The sequence below is a fragment of the Hyperoodon ampullatus genome (genome assembly GCF_949752795.1).
Source record: "Hyperoodon ampullatus genome assembly, chromosome: 19".
NCBI classification, from domain to species: domain Eukaryota; kingdom Metazoa; phylum Chordata; class Mammalia; order Artiodactyla; family Ziphiidae; genus Hyperoodon; species Hyperoodon ampullatus.
Window position 1 is genome coordinate 36231874 of NC_136932.1, and position 24950 is coordinate 36256823.

The window sequence follows — 24950 nt, forward strand, 5'->3', positions numbered from 1 at the left end:
TAATGTCAATTACAACTCAAGTATTCTCATTTGCCCTCCGGGTAGTGCGAAATCTGGGATGTCCGTCTTCTAGGGCAGAATCATCTGGAGGCTCCTTCACTCAAATGTCTGGGCTGGGATGACTTGCAGAGCACTGCTGCCACCAGGACACCTGCATGGGCCTCTCCAGGTGACTTGGCTTCCACACACCAGGGCTGCCTTAGCTTAGCTGGACTTAGAAGGCAGCCTAGGACGCCAAATGCGAGTGCTCCAGAGAACAAGCTAGAAACTGCATCACCCTTTATGTCCCAGTATAAAGTCACACAATGTTGACTTCACTGTACTCGCACTGCAAAGCAGCCATAAGCCCGTCCAGATTGAAGGAGGGAGGGGACACAGACCCCACCTCTTGAAGGCATGGAGGCAAGATTATATTACAGAGGAGAATACGAGATGAGAGATATTGTGTCACAGCTATTTTGGGAAAATAGAGTTTGCCACAGATTCCAATTCAAAGCCTGATTCTTGGGTCTTACTCCAAGAGATTTGTGCATCTCAGTCCAAGACTGGAAAACCTTTTGGGCATCCTGGGAATGCATATTTTTAACAAGCATTTCGGGTGTTTCTGATGCTAAGATCCACAGCCCCACTGCCTAACAACTCTACTTAGGGCCTGTCGAGAGCCTCTCGACAGCTGGATGTAAATGCACAAGCCAGTTCACTGTTGTGCTCTCCCCAAGAATAGAAAATATAGAGACACAAGAAGCTGAAATGCCAGGGCTCCTATATCCATAAAAACAAGATTTTAATATAACAATAGATATACTGAGATAAAAAATGACTATATTGACATGTAAATTTTAAAATAGCTTTGGTGAAATATTGCAGAATGTAAAAACCTAAATCAAATGTTATGCTCTTACTAACGCAACTGTGCTCAATTCCTGCCTGAGGAAACCCTCCTAGTCCTAAATTAGGAATTTACAGTAAATCCCTTTCCAATATCACAGACTTTCCTGGGGTATACTTGTGCTTTCTGTAATCGCTGTGAGTGCTTTAAAAACCCCTCCAGTTGCCAGTTTTTTAGAATAGCTACCCCAATTCTCACCTTAGCTTTTGGGTTAATACTGGTTTTTCTTGCTCATTGTTCTCTGATTCATATGCACCCCCTGTCCTTTGGACAGAGTCAAGATACCACAAACCGATATGACCTCATTGATTACAGTTCTTAGGATTATCTTATTCTGAATTTGGGTTTTTCTGTCGCAGGTTACAAACCAATCCCAAATCACTTGCAGGCCTTTTGTGAGAAATTATAATGGCTTGCCTCACATAAAATTTTTTTAAGTGCTGTTAATTCCCTGAAAAGGTTTGAATCCGAGTTCTTTCCAGAAAGTGTCTTTGAATTGATTACTTGCTGCCCACCTCCCACCAGTCTTAATCTTGTAAACATAATCTGGATACAGCAGTGAAGCCTTTAAGATTTAGAGTGGATTCCTTGCAGTTTGGTAAGAGCACGGGGCTGTGTACGAGCATTTCCTGACACAGGTTGTTAGGAGACTCAGAGGTAGATCCAAAGAGCTCTGAAGATCAGAGCTAGGGAAGGAAAGGAGCCGGGTCAGTTCTGAGACAAGTGGAGGGAGGGGGATACAGGATCAGGGACCTGCCACACACTAGGGGCCAGAAGAGGCAGGGCTGAGCTGATGATGGCTGTTAGCAGAAGTAAAGCAAAGCCAGGGAGAATGAGAACAGATCCAGGTAGCCAGGAAAGTCACAAGCGGTCCTTCTGTGGATAAGAAACCTTTGGCCTATGGGCCCCCTGTCTTTAGGAAGTAGGTGGGAAGCCCTCGACAGTACAGGGTGACTGGGATCCTGTTGCTGCTGGTGCAGGCTCAGAGCACGTGTGTGTCAGGACCCTGTCTCTGCAGAACAACCTTGGCCGGGTGTTCTTGGGCTGTCCTGGGTGACTCAACACCAGTTGGCCAGACTCAGAGCCCAAATGTTTCCCTCGTCCTCCCCTTTGGCTCCCAGAACTATGGACTCGGGAAGGAGGGATCCTCATGGGTTGTTTTTTTTTGCGGGGGGGGCATCGGTGGGGAGAGCATCCCTGAGTCACCTGCAGGATGCTGCCCTTTAGGAAATTAATTAGGACTTCGGCTGTTTATGCTAATAATTGTCATCGTGATTACTGCAGAGATTACTTACAGCTCTGTCGGCAAATCTGTGTTGTTTTCCTCTTTACTGTGGCAGCCTTCCTCGTCTTCCTCTCTTCTTTTTGAAGAAGCCTCACCCACCTGCTTTCCACCTTCTCCTTCTCTTCTTCCGTTTCCTCCTTTTCTCCGCCCTTCCCTGTTTAGAATAATTGAGTCACAGAACATTAGGGACAACGGGAAGTCGAACCAAGACCACCTCGTCAAACCTCGAGCCTTTACACCTGAGCAAACTGCATCCAGAGACAGGAGGCGACAGCTGTGGCCAGGCGGCTGGCTTGTGACAGATCCAAGCAGAATACCCAGCAGTCCTGGGGCCATCCGATATTCCATTTGCTGCTTCAAACAGCTGCATCTTCCTGTTTTCCTTTTTTCTCATTGCCTGCCTTCCTCCCTTCTCTTTCTGACTCTAAGAAAGATGGGTAAGCCCATGAGAGCTCCCAGAACAAGAAAAGCTATGTGTTTGTAGTGAGAAGGGCTTGTAAGGGGCAAGAACTGCAGGCCAGAAACAGCCATCGGAGGCCCCTATGGGCTCCGTGCCCAAACATGTCCCAACAGGGACCCACACCTCCTTTCCTCTCTGGCACGGAGCCCTGGAGGGGTCATTCTGACTTGCAAAGTGAAAATTGGTTGCTCGGTGATGGCTCAGGCCAGGAGCCACTGAATCCCAACCGTCAGCCACTGACATTATTGCAAATAGCAAGTTTTCGCTGCAAATGAAGCTGCTGATGAAACGCTGGGTTCCAGCCGAGGGCCTCCAACTGCGTGTGAATTGTTTGCAGGCAAGCACACTGCAAGGGTGGCCCTTTCCTAGTCATTTATTTTTCCTGTCTTTGCCTAGGTCATGGTTGATGCTGGGGAGCATCCTGGGAATTCACCCCTACAGACCAGGGTCACAGAAGTCCCAGCCTCTGCCGTTCCTTCTCTGTATGGTGTACAATGAGAAACTCCTAAAATGCTTGAATGAAAAGGAAGCCCAGCAATCACCTCATGCCCTATTATTTCACAGATGATGAAACTGAGACCTAGATAAATTAGGGTCCCGCATTTAGTGACAAAGGAGAAAGCGGGGAAAGCATGGAGGGAGGGACTATATTTGTTGAACCCCTACTATCTGCCAGGCTTAAAACTTGTAATCTCATTTAATTTTCAAGTGAGGGCTTTTAAAAAGGAAGGGCACTGGTGTTCTGCAAGGATGCAGGGCTTGAGCAACGTGACCCAGGGTAAGCAGAGGAGCCAGTGGGAGGAAGGCCGCATGGTCTCCCTCCAAGGCCCCCGTTGGTTCCTTGTTCCACAACCTGGTGAAATCCTGAAAATGCCCTCCAGCAGATCTGCAAGTACATAGAGGTGGAGGAGAAAGAAAGACCTTCCCTAGGTGGGACATGACCTCCACCCCAGCCCTGCCTGGCAACTGCTTCTGCCCTCTTGCTCTGATTCTCCACACACACAGCCCACTAAGGCGTATTTACTGCAAGCCTTAGATGGACTGTCAGGTAACACTTACTGAGATTCCTGTAGCAGTGCCCACCAGCTCAGGGGCGTCATTCAACTCTGTATCACCATTATAAATGCCTATTTGTTGCTTCCCCAGCAAAGCTGTGCTGCTAAAGATGGTGAGAGATTCACTTGGGTTTACCAAAAAGGAAATTAGTCTGGAACCATCAATATGGGTTGGGTCTACCCCAAAGCCCTTTTCAAAGACAGGAGGATTACAATGTTGGCATTTACATTTCTGTTTCTGCCTCTCCAGCAAATGGGATTCCTTGGTCATAAAAATATTCCTATTTTTAGGTCTCTTGATTCTTTGTCTTTTGGGTTCAGTGTTAATTTTGTTTATTGTAGTCATTATTACTCTTCAGCTTTCTGTGTCTCCATGGGTCTAATACTTGCACAATTTATCAGAATCAACCCAATAATACTTACTTAGGTGACTTTTTTTTTGATAATGTCTGTCTCCCTCATCAAAATGTAAGTTGGGATGATGTCAAATATTTTCACCATTATACTCCAAGTCCCTGGTACAGTGCCTGGTATATAGTAGGTGCTCAGTGAACACTTTCTGAATGATTGGACAGGCAAATGAGTGAATGAATGAAGTAATAATAATTTATTTTTCATCTGTCAAAATGGGAAGATGAGAAAACCTTACATTTTGCAATTGTTTTAGAATGAGGAATAAAATGCTTTAGAAAGTGCCCTCGGGCTTCCCTGGTGGCGCAGTGGTTGAGAGTCCGCCTGCCGATGCAGGGGACACGGGTTCGTGCCCTGGTCCGGGAGGATCCCACATGCCATGGAGTGGCTGGGCCCGTGAGCCATGGCCGCTGAGCCTGTGCGTCCGGAGCCTGTGCTCTGCAAGGGGAGAGGCCACAACAGTGAGAGGCCCGCATACCGCAAAAAAAAAAAAAAAAAAAAAAAAAGGGTCCTCATTTAACTATTTGGTCTTCAATTTTACACTCGTATTTTTTCAAGTTATATACAAGGCATCATAGTTTAGTGCAAAAGGCACTGGAGATCAGGGTACAGACTCTGAGATGCTGTTTTGGGTGCCCTGTGACAAGCTTCTTCACCTCCCAGGCCCACAGGTTATCCATTTGTAAGTCAAGGGTGTTGGAGTCCAAGAGATCCTTATTCTTTTCTAGTCTAATACTCTGAATTTTATATGAAACTGTGACCATGTTAGATCAAGAGAATGGATGCTATACACTTTCTCAGACATAACAGTAATACATTTTGCTTCTAGGCTGCACTGCCAGATTCCTGTGAAAAGGAAGAAGAACTCAGGGCCTTGCTTATGACTGAGTTCTTGGCATTGACTTTTTTTTTTTTTCTTTTTTTTGCGGTACGCGGGCCCCTCACTGCTGTGGCCTCTCCCGTTGCGGAGCACAGGCTCCGGACGCGCAGGCTCAGCGGCCATGGCTCACGGTCCCAGCCGCTCCGCGGCATGTGGGATCTTCCGGGACCGGGGCACGAACCAGTGTCCCCTGCATCAGCAGGCAGACTCTCAACCACTGCGCCACCAGGGAAGCCCTTGCCATTGACTTTTTGTAATTGGATGTGTTCCTTCCCTCAGTCCTCATCCGTTGCCATGGGGGACAGGAAGTGCTCACACTCCACATCATGTTTGCCATGCACAGGTGGCCCTGCCTCACCCACCCCTCAGACTCTTCCAGGTTTTTCTAGGGAGCCTGATGGAGTTGATGTATTGTAACTAGCTTGCCCTTCTGACCCCCTTACCTTATCTGTACAGACAGAGAAAGGCCGGAGTGAGTGAGAATGCGAATCATACAAAAGTTAGAACATTGTTTCTAAAAGTGTCTTCCAGGAAATGTTTGTCCAATAAGAGACTCCATCAAATGGTTACCACTGTCAATGATGTCTGGGAAATGCAGCCTACCAGAGCCACTTCCTGGAAATTTGCCATACACCCAGCCTATTTGACTGTCTGAGTACTGACACAGTAAATAAACCTCTTAATCTTTATTTAATCCTGTTTTCATAATATATTTGATCACAGAAGCCTCTTTTTGCTCATCACCCTTATTCACAGCTCACAAAACTCTTCCTTGTCACCCCTTTATGGGAGACACTGAGACCCTAAAGGAAGGGAAATGGCCAAGGCTGGCCCAGTGGCTAATCTGGAAAGAAGATAAAGTTTGCTTAAAATGCACTTCTATCTCACTGTCTGGACCCCTCTCATCTCCCAGGGTCAGAGTCCTCCTTGTTCTCTCTTTCAACATCAAACCACCAGATTCTGCTCGCCACTGCCTCATTTAATCCAAACGAGGGTTGGATTAGTGGCTGCACGTGTTAACTCATGCTGTGGCCATCGGTCTGAGCAGGGGATTTAGCCACCCCCCAGGGGGACAGGATGCCACATCAAGGGACACTTAAGTCCCTATTTGTGAAAAATACTGCTGAAGAAGAGAATGTCAAACCAAAGACAAATAAGAACCTATACCTTAAAATGATGTATTTCAGAATCAAGGACAAATTATTAAGAAATAATTGGGCATTTTCAATAGAGTATAAGAAGTCATGATTTCTCTGACACGTAATTAAGATATCCTTATGGAGAGAATGGACTAAATGAAAAGAGAGCAGGATAAGACGAAAAAGGAGATAGACAAATATGGCAATGAAGGTAATATTTTAACAGCAGTCAAAGAAAAAAGTAAACTGATCCTGCAGAAAATCATATAAGTGACATAGAGATCAATGGAGAAGTTCCTCAAGAATGGAGAGGAGGGCTTCCCTGGTGGCGCAGTAGTTGAGAGTCCGCCTGCCGATGCAGGGGACGCGGGTTCGTGCCCAGGTCCGGGAGGATCCCACATGCCGCGGAGCGGCTGGGCCCGTGAGCCATGGCTGCTGAGCCTGCGCGTCCGGAGCCTGTGCTCCGCAGCGGGAGAGGCCACAACAGTGAGAGGCCCGTGTACCACAAAAAAAAAAAAAAAAAAAAGAATGGAGAAGAAATTGGGGGAAAATTCCAATTAGCGAGATAATAATGAGAAAGGAGGGTGTAAAATCAGCATACAGATAATTATTATTCTTGAAGTAGAAAACAGTACAATTTAACTAGAAGCAATAACCAAAGATACAGTAGAAGAAACTCTTCTTGAGATGAAGAAAGACCTGTGTACACATAGTGAAAGCTTCACTGCACAGTGAAAATGTTTATGTCTTGTTTTAAATACCCAGAAAAAAGAATTAGTCAAAATAATAACATATAGTCCAACTTCTTAGATGTAACCACTGTTAACATTTTGGTGTATCCTTCTGCCCTTTGTCCATTTCATAGCCTATTTGGCTACATTAGTATTTTGAAAGAGCTTTTGAAAATTCTATTATATGCAAGAGACAAAAATAAAGACTTATGTCTCTGCTCAGACCACTAAAAAAGAATCAGTGTTTTCTTGGGGACCAGCATGGGAGGGGTGGTGACTAGGGGAATTTGAATGAAAGATACTTGAAAATGAGGGGCCTCAGGGCTGGGGCCCTTGATCAACTACTCCTCCTCTCTTTGGGTATTTCCTTCCAAAAGAAACTTAGAAATTTTGGATTTTGTTCTAGAAAGTATGGACCCACAACCATTGATCAGTTCTGTTTACAAAAGAGAAGAAAACCACAACGTCGTGGGTTTCTTGGCCAGTTGTAGGATTGAATGATTTGTAATTATTTGTTGGAATGTCAGTGTCTTGATGATGCGTCTCCTTGGCTATCTTTAGGAAAAACACTGACAGCTCCATGTGTGGAGTGGTTCAGAAATCTACTTGTCTTAAGGTAGGAGGCAGCATGGAGTGAAGTCTAAAGACCCCTTTCTGTTCTATTAGCTTGTGTCTCCATAGTGTCACTGCATCCACTTCTAGCCATTCATTCTAGTGTTACATCACCATAATTAACATTGCTGTGTGGAAATAACAAGCATGTGGGAAACCAGGGGAGAGAGAACTCAGATACTAATGAGCACAACAATTACAATAATGATAAACTTACTGTCATTCCAACTATTGATCTTCACGTCACACAGCTGTTGATTTTGCAAACGAGCAGAAGGAAGGAAAAAATCTGCTATAGTCCTACCACCCATTTAATTACCATTAACTTTCAAGTGTATGTCCTTTGAAGCTTTATGCTGCCCATATGTTCAACATGATCTTGATCATATGCTATAGTTTAAATTGTATAGATTTATTATTTGAAATGCCCCCTGTTTTCTGATATGAAAAGTAGATACTCACTGTAGACAATTTTGGAAAGTACAAAAATACAATGAAGAAAATTTTAAAACAATCTGAATGTCCATCACTTACACATAACATTGTTAGCATTGGGTGAATATCCTATAGTATTAAAAATATTGTCTTTCTTGATCATAACAGGTTTATAATCATATTGTAACAATTCAAACAGCAAAAATATATAAAGTAGAAAAGTGAAGTCCCTTGCTATACACCCTCCCCAAAATGACCACTGATAAAAGTTTTCCATCTATTCTCCTGGAATTTTTCCTAAGCATAAACATATGTGTATGTTTCTTTACTAATTTTTTATAAAATTGGATTATAGTATATATTCACTTCTCCAATCTTCTTTTTGTATTTAGCACCATGATATGGCAACAGTATTATTTATTTTACAAAGGTTCCGATTGATTCATATTTAGGTTTCTTCCCATATTTCTGTTACCAACAAACCTGCAAGGTTTTACCTGTGTCTTTTCACACTTGCTTAAGTACCTGTGTAGAAACCATAAGGTCAAAAGGCTCACAATTTTTAAATGTTGATAAAATGTACATTTGTAATCTGAAAATATATTGCCTTCAGAGGGAGAGTTCCAGCCCCTCTCTCACCAACAATGTATGAGATTGCCTGTTTGCACAATAATGAATATTTTAAAATATTTTTAATATTTGAAAATAGGATCACTGAAGAATCTTAGTGTTATTTTAATTTGCATTGATTTCATGACTGGTAAGGCAGTGTATCTTACGTTTATGGTCATTTTCACTTATTCTGTAATTGCTATTCTTACTCTTTTCCCACTTTCTTTTGCACTGTTTCCTGCTGTTTATTTACATGTAGAAACTACAGATGTCAACCTCAATATTAAGTTTAAATAAACATAAAATTTCCACTCAAGTTCCTGGACAATGAAAATATCAGCATATTGCTTTATGGATAATTTGTTTTTTGGTAGTGAAAAGTAGAGATTTTTGATTTAGTAGTTCTGGTGTGATGTGCTAAATGAGTAAATAATTTAATGAACAAATGGCATGACAAAACAATACCAGATACCACTGTAAATGATCCACAAACTTGTCAAGAATTGTGAGGTGGAAAATATGGCAAAAGAGAAAACATCCTTTCTGGAAAAATACATCTCCAAGAATGAGAGTACTTCCTAAAGAAAGCTCTGTAGAGAAAAATTTTCCCCACAGGATTCAGAATCCACCTGAACGTAAAGACTCGAATTCCTAATTCAGGAACTAGATTGAGTAAGGAAACACTTTCAAGCCCCTTTTATACTGTAACAGGATTAGCAGTGGGGGGAAGGGACAGACCCTAGCCCCCTACGCACATGCACACGCGTGCGTGCAAACACACACACACACACACACACACACACACACACACACTGGGGCAAGGATGAGAACTCAGTGTTCCCTTAGATGCAGAACTTGAGTTTCTAACCCAGAGTAAAGATACTGAAGATGGAAGAAAGGCATTTCTACTATTTTCAAGGAGACAGACTCAGCCATGGCATCACACAGGTGGTCAGCCAAGACTACTCGCAATCCCTTACGAGAAGCCCTGAGGCACAGGGAAGTTTTCTCCAGTGGTGTCAGTAGGGTTGACTGCCAAACTTGGACAGCTTTTTTGCTATCTTCATAGGCATTTCAGTGAGGAAGCTAGAGCGATTGTTCAGGGCTGCCACACAGAGTCATTTAATTTTTTGAGAGGCAGGGAGAATGAAGCTTGCATACGTGCCCATGTTTCTATGTAGGGAGGTGTCTGTGTGAACTTGCAATTAAAGCAATTAATTGCAAGCAATTAATTGCTTGCAATTAAAGCATAAAAAATATTCAGAAAAGCACACAACGATAGAGATCAATCAATTTCACAAACTTCACACAGCAATGTAACCAGCACTCAAATCAGGAAATAGAATATCACCAGCACCCCAGAAGTCTCACTTTCCTGACTGCTAACACCATTAACAAGTTTTGCCTGTTTTTGACTTTCATATAAATAAAATTATATATATATATAGATAGATAGATAGATTTGGCTGTCACTCAACATTAAGTTTGTGAGATGCATCTCATCTCTATTGTGCACATAGTGGTAATTGCTCATTCTCATCACTGTATAGTATTCCATTGTATGAAGGTACTACTATTTCTTTTTAAACATCTTTATTAGAGTATAACTGCTTTACAATGTTGTGTTAGTTTCTGCTTTATAACAAAGGGAATCATCTATACATATACATATATCCCCATGTCTCCTCCCTCTTGCGTCTCCCTCCCACCCTCCCTATCCCCCCCCAGGTGGTCACACAGCACCGAGCTGATCTCCCCGTGCTATGTGGCTACTTCCCACTAGCTATCTAATTTACATTTGGTAGTGTATATATGTCCATGCCACTCTCTCACTTCGTCCCAGCTTCCCTCTCCCCGTGTCCTCAAGTCCATTCTCTACGTCTGTGTCTTTTGAATGTACTACTATTTATCCATTCTATTGATGTTGGGCATTTGGTGACTTTTCAATTATGAAAAGTGCTGCTATAAGCATTCTGCTACATGTCTTTTGATGAAAATATGTATACACAGGAGTGGAATTACTGGGTCATAGACTATGCACATATTCATCTTTACAAGATATGGCAAAGAATTTTCCAAAGTGGTGCATTGCACTCCCACCAGCCGTGTATGAGAGTTCCAGTTGCTCCCCATCTTCACCGAGCCTTGGTATGTTTTGTCTTTTTTATGGGAGCAATTCTGGTGGGTGTGTGGTAGTATCTCAGGGTGGCTTCAACTCACATTTCCCTCATAATGAATAAAATTGACAAAACTAAAAACAAAAATTTTGGCCGCTGGGGAAATTATCCCCTCCCCGACTGGAGGAATGCTTATAGCACTTCTCCACCCTGTAGGCCTTCATTGTGAGAGGAAGAGGAATAACTGTCTGGTTGGTGAGTTTGGAAGAAGACTCCTAGCATGCTTAGCTCAGTCCCTTCTCTCTGCTCCTTTGAGATTCGGTCGGCCAGCCAGAACACACATTCTCTGCCTTTCCATGCTTTAAGCTTAAAAGACACTGTCCTGCGGGGAGCCTGTGGTTGGAAATCTGTGCCTGTGACTGGGGGCACTTGTATCCCATAGAGAGACATATTAAGATGACCATTGCAGACACACATAGAAGCATTTCCTTCCAGCCCAGGCAACTGGGGTACTCTTATCTTAAAGGGGGGGTGGTCAAAACAGAAACAGACAATGGAAACAGAGTTTTGACTTTTGGATTTCTAAAGCCAGGACTCAGGGTATAAGACCAATAGACTTGGGGCTTCCCTGGTGGTGCAGTGGTTAAGAATCCACCTGCCAACGCAGGGGACATGGGTTCGAGCCCTGGTCTGGGAAGATCCCACATGCCGCGGAGCAACTAAGCCCGTGCGCCACAACTACTGAGCCCGTGGTCTGCAACAAGAGAAGCCACCGCAATGAGAAGCCCATGCACCGCAACAAAGAGTAGCCCCCACTCGCCGCAACTAGAGAAAGCCCGTGCGCAGCAATGAAGACCCAACACAGCCAAAAATAAAAATAAATAAATAAATTTATATTAAAAAAAAAAGATCAATAGACTTAGAAGAATACGCAAAACAGGTTTCCCAGTCCCAGACTAGAAAAAGATACCATGGTCTGGACCAAACAGATAGGAGCTGAGCCACTCAGAAGGGACTGTCCATCCTATGCCTGAGGGAGCCCCATCTGTCCCCAGTACCAGAGTGGCGTGTGAGAGCTGAGTCACCACCTGAAGATCTTCCCTTCCCATTCCTGTGAGAACCAAACACCCGTGTGTCATGGAGCTGTGACAATTTCCATCTCTTTGCCATTCTGTGAGTAATTTCCACAGACAGCTGCCAGAACCTTGCCTGCTGTACAGTCTTCCTCCACTTTGCTATGTGGACAGTCCTCTCAGAATGACCCAGGACTCTTGGAAGCTCTTTAAGATGAAGATGATGGTGGTTTAGACAAATAAAGGAATGATGGTGGTTTAGAAGCCAAACCCTATATTCTTAGTTAAAGTGGGGCTGAATTTGGACCAATCTAAGATTCATCCCTACTCTTCCCAGGAATAAAACACTCATCACATCTTCTTGGACTTCTTCATATCCCTTGAATCGTCCAATCCAAGGAATTGTGTATTTAGATGACCCTTGATAGAATATATTTTTGTCGGGCTTAATAGCATATGTTTGAAATTTAATGGCGCTCTGCCTATCGAATCAATGGGCCACATGATCATTACTGATTATGTTCTGATACTTAGTTCCTAAATCAACTCTGGCCAGGCTAGAAGCAACAGATGTCTCTGTATCTTTGGTTTCGGGTACTGAGGTTTCCATGTTAAGAAACATAATTACTTTTTTAAATGAAGAAACCAAACTTTAGAAATTCTCCCCAAACACAGCAGGTAGTGATTGGTAGTGATATGTGCCTTCAACTCCCAGATTAGGGCATATGTGGAGAAAATGAAACACAGCACATAGTTAAGTGATTAAGAACTCTGACTTTGAAGTTTGACACTTTTTACCTACCTTTACTTTTAGAAAGTTATTTTCCTGCTATACAGTGGTCCCCACTCTATGGAAAGGACTTCCATGAAGTGATAGCCACTGTCTTCCTTGGTTAGAAGGAGGCAGTCATTTATGTATTGCAGTTTGGGGTATACTGCAAGGATTCCCCACCCCTTAAAGCCTTTAATTTCCCCCAATTTCCCCCAATTCCTTACCATCTAGCCACTGCACCTGCTCCTACCTGTCCTATATTTCCAACAAGTCTGTCATTACTTTGAGTGAAAGGATAAAAACAGGGACTTAGTTCTCAGAGGTCACAGTTAAATAAGCCTCCTTGCTACTTCCTTATCTAGGAGTAGTGTACCTCGAAGCTTCTTCCTTTATGCACTCTCTCTCTTCCCCAAGCTCTTGATCATTGAATCATTCAGAATATATTTTCTGAGTGTATCCTATATGCCAGATGCTGAAGATATGGTGGTGACCAAGACAGATGGGGCCCCTGCTCTCATGGACCATATATTCTAGAGCAAGGAGAATGAAACATGTCAGTGTATGACTAAGATCAGTTTGGATGGTGAGAGGGGCAGCATGGAGCCGTGGATACAAGCTGGGTCTCTAGGCTATGACTGCTGAGGTTCAATTCCTAGCAACTTCACTTGTTAGTTGGGTGACCTGGGTCAGTTACCTAACCATTACAGAATGGGTCCTGATTTGTGAAATGGGAATTCTAACAGGATCCCTCTGCTATGAAGCATCGGAGTTGAGACTTAAATGTTCCCCAGGAGGCAGCCACATGAAGACAGTGCGGAACAATTTGATCAGTGGGAACAGGAAGTACAAACGTCCTGTGATGGAAACAAACAAGCTTAAAGGATTCTCGTTACTAAAGGAAGGCTTGTGTGTCTGGCAAATACTGAGAAAGGGTAGAAGTGATGAAAGATGGGATCCGGCAAGGAGGCAGGCACCAGATCGTGATGATTCATAGGCCACGTTGAGAACTTTGGATTTTATTCTAATTAATTAGGCTTTAACCTCTGCCTGGAGTGATTTCTCCTCACCTGGCACCATATTTTCGAAAGAGAATGTACTGAAATCCTATTCATCTTTCAAACTCTGTTCTAATGTCATGTTTTCTATAAAGTCCCATACCCACGAGAAAAATCAGTTCCTCCCTGGCACTATTCGTTGTGTACATGTTTGTCTCCTATATTCATTCTGAGTGCCTGAGGTCAGGGATTGAGTCCCATTCACTTCAGAATCACCTATCAAAGTGCGTGGCCCAAATAAATATTCTTTGGATGACTGAGAGGATGAATGATATAAGTTTGGGTCCTTTAGTCGGATTTGCTAATTGAAAATCTGGACGCAAAAGGAACAATCTATAGCTCAGGTAGATTTCACCTGGAGCAAAGAGAGACCCTGAAAACAACAGGAAGAATGAGAGGACGCAGAAGGGAGGAGGCTTGTAATGGGACTCCGTGTACTTTGATAGAGGCCATACCTGTTTTCCTCAGTTCTAACCCTCGCTCTTATTGTGTGAGCTTGGGAAATTACTTAACAAAAATTGCTCAGTGAAAACCACCATGCTCCACTTATCCAGAAGGTAGACTTCTGACACCCTAATCTCTCTCTTTTTTTTTTTTTTTTGCGGCACGTGGGCCTCTCACTGCCGTGGCCTCTCCCGTTGCGGAGCACAGGCTCCGGATGCGCAGGCTCAGTGGCCACGGCCCACAGGCCCAGCTGCTCCGCAGCATGTGGGATCCTCCCGGACCGGGGCACGAACCCACGTCCCCTGCATCGGCAGGCAGACTCCCAACCACTGCGCCACCAGGGAAGCCCCACCCTAATCTCTTTAATGTGGACAACCCAAGACAAGACAAAAACGCAAAATGAAAACAAAACCCAATAAACCAAACACTCAAAATAGAAGTTAAAGGAAAACAATCTTAGCCCAAAGAAGTAAAATCATAAAACCCAAGGCCTCAGAGCATGAGTGACGTCAGGTAGTAGCCTATTTACTTCCTTGTCTTCCTTCCTTCCTCTCACCTTCTTCCCCAAATATTTACCGAGCACCTATCAACTGTCCAACCCAGAGATGCTGCTGGGGCAAAAGCAGTAAACATGACAAACGTGTCCCTGTTCTCAGGGAATTTCTCTCCCTTTTCCCTCCTGCCTCTCTGCCTCCCTGCCCTCCTCCTAACCTGCCTTTCTTCCTTGCATGCTTCCTTTATTTATTGTAGTAAGAAAAGGCAACAGATTCTGAAATCAAAGCTTTAGAGTTCAAATTCTGACTGTGCCAATTAGTAATTGCTCTCTCCCCCCAACTTTGAAATCACTCTGTCAAACCTTGCCCCAGGTATAAGAAGTCATTAGGAAAGCATAAAAGAGGAGGAAACCAGAGCACTGGAGATCTAGGCTGAGGTCTTGGCTCTGGTATTTTGACCTTGAGCAGGTCACGTGACTTCTCCGTCTCTCCATCTCCAAGGGGCAACGACTGTCCTTTTCAACATTCTCTGTCTCTGGGATAAGTCAGCTAATATCCCTGCCTCCAGTGCTGGGGTATTTGATACAACTGGCAGATGCCACATCTACCAGCCTGTTACAACACCTCCAGGGAAAGAGCTTTAAAGATTTTCACAAAAAACAGATCTTTTTCATATCTCTGATGAAGAGACTGACTTTAAAGCCAGGAAGAGAGAACTATGTGCAATTTGATGGGATTCAGAACATCAAAGGCAGTTGAGTTGGTGTTTAGAACAATCTCTCAGGTCAAATCTAATTTTATCTGAGCTGATGTTACCAAGCTCTGGTAATTGCTCCCAGCATAACTGCCAATTCCTTGTTATAAGGCTGTGAGCACAACTGCTGCAGGGCCTCCAGTAGAGGGTCCAGCTGATGGCTTTTGTCTTTGTTGCTCTTGGGGCTGAGGCAATGGGCTAGATTTCAATCTTGGGAGCTATAGGTGGACAAAACAGAAAGGACACTGGACTTGAAGTCAGGACCTCTGTCTTCAAACTGTGGCTCTACCACAGAGCCCCAGAGATTCTCCTTCCCAAGGACTTTTCCACTTGAACTCGACACTTTTGTGTACTGGTTTCCTGAAGACTTTGTGATGGAAGAGGGATGGAGAGAAGTTTGGGGTTGTGGAGAGTGGGGTGCTACTTAGGGTGGGCAAAGTTGACAGAGGCTCAAATGGCACAATGGCTCTGCACACAGCGATTCCCCTGACTTAGAGAAAAGGTTTGAGCCTGTAAGTTAGGGGTCACTGAAAATTGCAGGAAGCTGCCGGTGTTGGGCATGGCAACGTAACTGGGGAGAAAGGACCTGCAATGGTTAATTTTATGTGTCAACTTGACTGGGTCACAGGGTGACCAGACATTTGGTCGAATTTATTCTGGGTGTTTCCGTGAGGGTGTTTTTGGATGAAATTAACATTTAAATAAGTAGACTGAATAAAGCAGATTGCTCTCCCTAATGTGGGTGGGCCTCGTCCAATCAGTTGAATGTCTAAATAGAACAAAAAGCTGACCCTTCCCTGAGTGAGAGAGAATTCTCCTGCTTGATACGTTGAACTGGGTCGTCTGCTCTTCCTGGTCCTACAGCAGCCTGATGGCCTTCAGAGTTGAACTGGGACATCGGCTCTGCAGATTTTGGACTTAGCCTCCATAACTGCATGAGCAATTTTTATTATTCTTTATAATAAAGCTTAAAAAATAATTTCCTATTGATTTTGATTCTGCCCGAATAACATGGGGCACTATATCTGCAGCAGAGTTTCTTACGATCAACAAGGAAAGTTGGGAAGAGAAGTTCAAATAAACACCTTCCGAGTCCAAGGCCACCACTCACTTGATCATCTGTTTTGAGTCTGGCAGACTCTATCCCCCAACCTCTTGCCAGATGTAGAAGGGAAGCAGGTCTACCATTAGCCAAGTGCAGCAGACTGGCCTCTAACTTTTGGAAGATTTCCTAATCCTTTATCCACATCTTCTTGCCCTACCTGGGTAACAAAGTCTTCTGTTTTCCCATCACAGGCATTCCTAGCCCATCATCTTAGCTGAGAAACAAGCCTGGCAGATAACCTCCCTACCTGGCAGATAACCTCTCCTCCTCTCATGCACATCCAGATTCCATTTTAGACACTCTGTGACTTTCATCTGGTCCCTGGCTTTTTGAGCAAAACATCCACAAAGTACATGGGGATGCCCAAGGGGCTAGTTTCTGGGCTAGCTCTGGGCTATAGGTAGAAGGTATGAGCAGAAGTGATTTTATCTGCAGGGAGTAATATTTTGATATTTATGTGTGTGATTTAGTTTGATTTCTCTTACCCTCTACCTTTCTCTTCACACTGAAGAAAAAGTTTTCCATATATACTGTTCGTAGGGTACCGATGTACAAAGTGAACAAAAGAGTCAAATTCAGGGCTTTGGAACTTCTAATTAATCTATAGCAGATATAATAACCTTGAGTATCAAACATCTTTATTTCAAGAACCAGGTGCTTGAAAAGAAAAAAAAAAGATGTTTTGAATTCTACAAAGCTTGGTTAAAAGATCAAGAGGTGAAGCCTGGAGAAAGAGGGCAAATTTTATTCATAAACAAGAGATGACAAAAAGGAGCTTGGAGAATAGCTAAACCCTGCCCGAAAAGGAGTAAGAGCAACCTAGTTATAGGAGAGAAGGCAGAAGTGTAAAAGCATCCTAGATGCAGAAAAGTCTGCACAGCAGAACAAGGCTTGGGGAAGAGTGATGACAACCCGGCGGCTACAGCGATAAGTTTTGGAGGGTCAGGGGCACATGTCCAAGGCTAGGGATTGCCAGCTACACCTCAGCCACCCCTACCGTGGGCATCTGCTCACACCAGGAGGGTACATGCCCCATTCTCCATCCCCTCCGTCCCCTCCCGTGAAATCACCCTCATGTCCAGAAAGATGAGGAGGAATGAGGGATAACCTTAAAATGAACTGAGCATTTATGTAAGTGAGATTAAATTTTAAACAGCAGTGAATGAATTGCCTGAAATCAGTAAGATTACATTTTCTACCATCAAGGGGGGATGAGAGTTTGAGACCTAAACCAAATCATTTTATAGATAGAGTTGTCTTTCCACCCCTGATTTTTTTTTTACTACAATACTTATTCTTGTCTCTATGCTGTTGATGGGAACAGCCATATTCTGCTGGGCTGCATGTGCTTTGTCATCACAGCTCTCAGATGCTAGGATCATCTTCAGAAGGGGAAGAGATCTGGTTGAAGAGATCTGCTGGACTCGAGGCTGCCCTTCAGAAGCCAGTATTGTACATCCACCATTTCCCCTCTTAAGACTGCCTTTGTTCCGTTAACTTTATTATTATCACTAGTTACTATTATTGGCTGAGAATGTACCATTTCCCAGTCACTGTGCTAAGTGCTGTGCTTAGACGCTTATACTTTTGTTTGGGTTGTATCAGACTTGACGGAGGTGGCTGTTACCATCTCTAGTCTATGAAGGAGTAAACTGACAGACTTACAGACTTACAGACTAAGTGACTGTTTTTCAATTCCACAGCTTGGGGCTGGCCACAGTGGGATTGAAATGCAAGTATCTCTGACTCTGAATCCCTTGCTCAGAGATGACTCTGTTATACTGAATTGAATTGAATTGATAACATGTACACTTGCCAGAATGGTCTGAAGTGTACGTGTTATCAATTCAATGTACATTATACCTTGTGTACAATGTACAAGTGTACATTGACTTCCCCAAATCAATCTAATTGTTAAAAATTGAATGAATAATTGTCATTTGTTTGGCCTGACCATTGTCTACATCTGTTTCTAGGTTTGAGAGATTTCCCACTTTGGGGTCTTGGTGGTAGAACTATTGGCAACAGCTTTAGGGGAACACCAGCGAGCAACACTTGGTACATGTCCCCCGACGTCCCAACCAGGGATCAGAAATGACGCTGCATTCGTGGGAACTAGATACCCCACGTTGCTGGCTTCTGCTCTCCACCTGCTTCCTGTAACCTCCCCAAAGCCCCACCGTTAGTGCCCAGGTCCCCCAGGGTGCTCATGATCAGCCTTCTTAAGTTCCTCCGCCCTGAGCTTCTTGTTGACATCATGACCAAGGGGCCTGCTGAGGCTGCCAGGGATTTCCAGAGTGCTGCTGCCCTACACAGCAGGCTGCCCATGGGTTCAGCAGAGCTACAGGGCCCTCAAGGCAAGTACATCCGCCCTGAGCCCCTGCTCCACTGCATTGACCCTCAGCATGAGAGCTGGGCGGGCTTCTGCACAGAAGCGGGGAGCATGCCCACCGAACTCTCTGTTCTCCTTTGTCATTTGAGCCTCCCAGCAGCCTTGTGTGTGCCTGGAATAATCTAGAAGAACAACTGCCTCTATTTTCACCTTCAGTCTCTTTTTTTGGGCTTAGACATGGACCACGGAGCAGGGCGAGGGAACAGACGCCTGGACAGGTCCATAGTACGCTTTTTGTCACATCCTTCCCTCCCAAGGTCTTCTTGCCTCGAAGGCACTTTCCAAGCAGTTTACACTAAGATGTGTAAATATCACCTGCCCCACACCCAGAATGCTCGATTCTTAGTTGTAATCCCCCTCTCTATGCCTTCAAGTTTTCTAAACTGAGTCCTTGCTCCAAATATAGGTGCTGAATGAGAAGATGTAAGACATTACATCACAATCACCATCAAACCAGTCATCATTACCCTCCTCTTCAAGGTGCGCCTGTGGGTACCCAGAGTCCAACACCCCTGACGCATGCTCTGGCCTCATTCAGCATTAGTGAAAAAGAGACCAAGTCCCTAAATCAAGTCTCTTGTGCCAAGCCTATGTCACCAAACCTAGACTTAATACCTAACTAGTTGCAGTTTCAGCTTCCTCGTGGAATGTAATCTTAACCAGTCTGTCTGGGATCACCTGGTCAGAACTAGTGAGGTAACCTGCCTGGTGGACCCCTACCTTTCCCCAAAGGAAGGTGACCTTGCCTGATACGATCCACTCTTTGCTGGAAACTTCCTTGTCCCGCGTCCCTCTGCCTATAAAAGTCTCTCATTTTGTGCAGCCCTTCAGAGCTCCTTCCTATTTGATAGATGGGATGCTGCCTGATTCATGAATCACTGAATAAAGCCAATAAGATCGTTACATTTTACTGAAGTTGAAAGTTGTTTCTTAACAAAAAACAAAATTCAATTCAGTTAACTTATCTCATATTTGTTTGAGCCCACTGATACTCTGAGTTTGCTTCCTGAGCCCCTAGTGGGGTATAAGGATTGGCTGGTTTGAATAATTTCCGTGGACTCTAGGGCATAGGGGCTGTTCTAGTTGTCTGGTACCCGGCCCCACAGTGGGGTGATTAGGGCAGGTGGATGGTGGTCTGGAGTGTAAGAGCTCCAAAAAGGAGGTGGTTGGAGAGAATGGGCCCTGGATTGGTGACTTTGCCTATGAAAGGTGCACTCAGCTGAGTTGTTTGCTATCGCTAGGAATTGGCCAGCCCTGGGAGAGGCAATCTCTCCACTGTCAGCAAGACACCAGACGTCAAAGGGTTAGAATAAAAAGGCATGCTTCTACAAGGTGTCATACAGTTTTATGATAATGGTTAACCATTGAACAACCTTGCATCCTAGTTCCATAGCCTAAAAGTTCCCAAAGGGGTCAAAACTTGTAAGAAGGCAGAGGTCCAAAGAGTAAAGACAGTCTTGAGCTGTCACAGAACATCACTGGTGACTTGAAGGAGACTGAGGTCACCAAAGGGCAGCCCAGGGAGTGTGTGGATAGAGATGGAGGCCAGCAGCACTGGCTGCAGGGTGTGGACTAAAGGTCTGTGAACAGCAGTCTCTTATCCATTGGCCAGATTGCTGAATTGCTAACAAGAAGTGAGAAGCCCTCCGAAGGACGTGGCTTAAATCCCACTACACTCTTCCCTGAACCGCTCAGTATCATTTGCTTTCAGTCCTTTCATGACAAAGTCTCTCTGATGTAACCTGGCTGAGTGAGACACGCTTAGATTGCTTTCCAGCTCTACAACTCGCTACCTGAGTGTCTGGTATTTCGGCACCTCTCTGCACCTCTGTTTCTTAAGCTGTAAAACAGGAATAATATTGCTGTTGTAGGCTCTTTATGAGAATTCAATAAGATAAAGCACATCAAGTGCCTGGTACAGAGCCTAATATGTATAGGGGCCCAACAAATTTGGTTTCTTTTCCCTGACTTTGACAAGGCAGTGAAGGTGTTAAAAACTTTTTTAAACTATGAAATATATAGCACACAGGAAAAATTGTGCAAAAAGAAAAGATAGCTCAAAATTTTATCACAAAGCTGGTACCCAAACACCCATGGACCCAACACCCAGGTAAGAAAATAACACATCATTAGCACCTTAGAAGCCCCATTCATGCCTAAACCCAAGCAGCGCCCACCCCTCCCTCCTGAAAGGGAACCATTCTCCTGATGTTTACGGTTATCCTGTGTGTGTGTGTGTGTGTGTGTGTGTATATGATATATATATATATATATATCTTACATCACATATGCCTATCTAAACTCCACATTTTAGTTTTAGCCACTTCTTAAACTTTGTATAAATGAATTATACAATACGCATTTTTTGTTGTTGTGTCTGCCTTTCGTTATTCAACAGTGTGTTGTCATATAGCTTTAAATGTGTTTTCATTGAGAGATTCATGCAGCTGGTGCTTTGTTTTCCTTTCATTGCTCGGTGGTATTTCAATAGATGGATATACCGCAAGTGGTTTATCCATTTTTGCAGTTGATGCACATTGGGTTGTTTCCAGTTTGGGGGCTATTACAAATAGTGGTGCAGCAAACACTCCTGTACATGATTCCTGATGCACTCCTGTTAAGTATATAGTTAGAAATGGAATTGCTGAGTTACAGGGAATGCAAATCCTCAACTTTAGCAGAAAATGCCAGGTTTCAAAAGTGGTTGTACCAATTTATATTCCTTATAAATTTAGAAACTAGTTGCTCCCTGTCCTCATCTACTTGGTAAAGTCAGCCTTTCAAATTTCAGCCACAGTTCTCGTAAATATGCAGTGGCTTTGCACTGCTGTTCTAATTCACATTTCTATGATTTCTAATGAGGCTGAGCATTTTGTGTTTATTGGCCATTTGGATACCTTCTTTTGTACCCGTTTAAGAGCATGTTGAAGTCTCTTGCCCATTTTTCTGTTAGACTGTCTGTCTTTTCTTTGACTTATAATAGTTTTTTAAAAAAAATATTCTGGATGGAAGCCCTTTTTTTTTTTTTTTTTTGCGGCACGTGGGCCTCTCACTGCCGTGGCCTCTCCCGTTGCGGAGCACAGGCTCCGGACGCGCAGGCTCAGCGGCCATGGCCCACAGGCCCAGCTGCTCCGCAGCATGTGGGATCTTCCCGGACCGGGGCACGAACCCGCGTCCCCTGCATCAGCAGGCGGACTCTCAACCACTGCGCCACCAGGGAAGCCCTGTGCATTAATTTTGTATCCTGCTGCTTTACCAAATTCATTGATTAGCTCTAGTAGTTTTCTGGTAGCATCTTTAGGATTCTCTAAGTATAGTATCATGTTATCTGCAAATGTCATATATGCTTTTAACCCATACTTTTGTCAAATTTCTTGAAATATATGCATCCCACTAGTTTTCTGGGGTTTTGTGGTAAAATACACATAATATAAAATTTACCTTTAGTGATATTTCGTACATTCACAGTGTTGCACAACCTTCATCATCATGTAGTTCCAGAATGTTTTCATCACCCCAAAAGAAAGCTCTGCACTTAATAAACAATTTCTTACTAGTCCCCTCTCCTCCCAGTCCCTAGTAACCACTAATCTGCTTTCTGTCTGCATGGATTTGCCTATTCTAGATATTTAATATAAATGGAATCATTCAATAAGAGGGGACTAGGTAATTCCCTGGTGGTCCAGTGGTTAGGACTCAGCGCTTTCATTGCAGTGGCCCAGGTTCAATCCTTGGTCAGGGAACTAAGATCCCACAAGCCACGTGGTATGGCCAAAAGAAAAAATATATATATATATATGGACTAAAAATTCAATGGCATAAAATGTAGGTTAATGGAAATCAGTATTTTTTTCAATCTATATTGCCACTATACTGTATTGTCATATACTGTACAATACTGATTGTGTACTGAAATAAGAAAGTCCCAAATGATTAAGGCTTTCACCTATTACTGTATCCTTCCTCCAATAAAAGGTAATAAAGTTAGCCATCCCTCTCGCGTCCCCTGGATTTGTGCAACATGGAGATACTGACACAGTATCCATTGGTGGGGGAGAGAAAGAACTGGAAAGGAAGCAAGTGGTTATAACAGAAAGAAGGTCAGTGGAACCTGAGACCATACACGGAGACCAACACTGTAGCTTTAAGGGTTTTGAGGCCCCTAACACACTTCCCTTGCAAGCAGCAAAATAAGACTTCGTAATTTGTGTCTCTGGGCTTGCAAGCCGTGGTTCTTTCAATGAATATCTAGGTGTGGGCAGGGAGGGAGGAGGATCATTAGACCCGCATGTTCTCAGTATTGTACCTGGAAGCGCCTTGTTCCTTTTGATCATCTTCTATTTCATGTACCGTTTAGCACACCACATTTATGCTTACGCCTATGATCTTTTGAAGATCTAAGCTCATGAATCTCTGTAAAGGTCAAAGAAATCTCATTTAATGTTATCTCCATATTGTGGGTGATTTTTTTTTTCACTTGATAATAAAGATTTTGTTTTTAAAAATAAGAAAAAATGTCTTTGATATCCTAACTTTGAGAATTCCTTCCAAATACATTTTCACATGTGCAAGTATGTTTATACATGTCAGATTATGTGACTTTGAAGTGTTTTGTGTTTGTGGGTCCCAGTGTGTGCATTCATTCATGTATGTGTGTATACACATACATGTACATTATGAACTGTTGCTATGAAGTAATGACATTGGTTTGTGTAACATGAATGCTGAAATGACAAAAGGAGAAAACATCTAGGGCAGTGAATCTCAACGGGGAGCAATTCTGCTCCCTGGTGCGTGTGGGAGGGGCATTTAGCACTGTCCACAGACATCTCTGGTTGCCAAAAATGGGGTTAGGGTGCTCCTTGCATCTAGTACACAGAGGCCAGGGATGCTGCCAAGGATCCTACAGTGCACGGGGCAGCCCCCTGACCCCTGCCCCTGACAAAGAGTTATTTGTCCTAAAGTGTCAATAGTGCCAAGGTTGAGAAACTCAGTTCTAGACGCATAGTACTGAACAGAAGTTTACTGGGCACCTATAATATTCAAGACTCTGTTTTAGCCTTGGTTCAGAAATAAGCATAATGCAAACACCTATTGGTATGCCCCCCATGTATTTAGTAAGGGAGTTATCAGGCAGGGTCTCAACTGGAAACATTTGGTATGCACAGATTCAGATAAGTTGAAGAACTAGTTACAAAGGAACGAATATAGGGAGAGCCTAAGGGAGAGTGTGGTGGCCTGGGCTAGTAGCCGTCAAGGTGTTATCCTCTGTGGGACCTACAGAGCTAAGGTGTGGAGTGGATACTGGAACCTGGAAGGGGATGGAGTCTTCTAGGGCAGCCACCTTGAAGGGAGCGAGCTTCAGTTGAGAGAGTTAACCTTGAGGTGACCTCCAAGGGAAAGAACTAGGGGACCAATTACCCCCACCTCCCTCCTCCCACCTACGGTAAGGGCCCCCCATGGGCCAACAGAAGCCAGAGAACAAGCCAGAGAATAAGCTGGGCTTACAGCTCAGCCCAACAGGAAGCCGGATGGAGAACAGTGGCGGGGGGGGGCGGGCACCAGGGAACGTGAAGGCAAACAAAGGTATCTGGGCAAGGACTTACTATGTAAAGGACTCTCACTGAAAGCAGATACTGGTAAGAGCCACCAAATCAAGGGCTCTCAGCTTTCGGGGGTGTGAGGGGTTCTTTCTAGCTTGGATGAGCTCAGGGAGGCCGCAGTAAAGGATGCGGCATTTGAAAGACAGCCTTGGGAAGTGACTAGAGTAACCAGCATGTCAGCCTTTTCCCACTTTGAAAGGGCACCTTCGTCTGGTACACGGAGGGAGGGGGAGGGCTTCGGCTGCAGGCCTCCCCAGCCTCCTCTCCTGCCCACGGATCCCAGCCCTGCCGCTGTTCCTGGAACATTCTGCTGGAAAGCATCTCCCAGCTAGGACACTTCTCCCTGGGCCTGGCCACGCACACAAGGGGGACTGGGCAGGCCCTGCTTCTCTCCATTAGCCTGTTTCTTTGTTCTTCGTAACACCACTATTTTACATATGTATAAGCATATATATGTATATACTACTTTCATATATATGTGTATGTGTGTATATATATATCAACTGTTACGTAGGATTGCAGTACCCAAGGGACATTTACATAATAGAGGAACACAGATATTTAAAACCTTACTATGACTTTCACCCTAGTACAAGGGAAAAACGCTCACCAAGTTAAACCCACACAGGGAA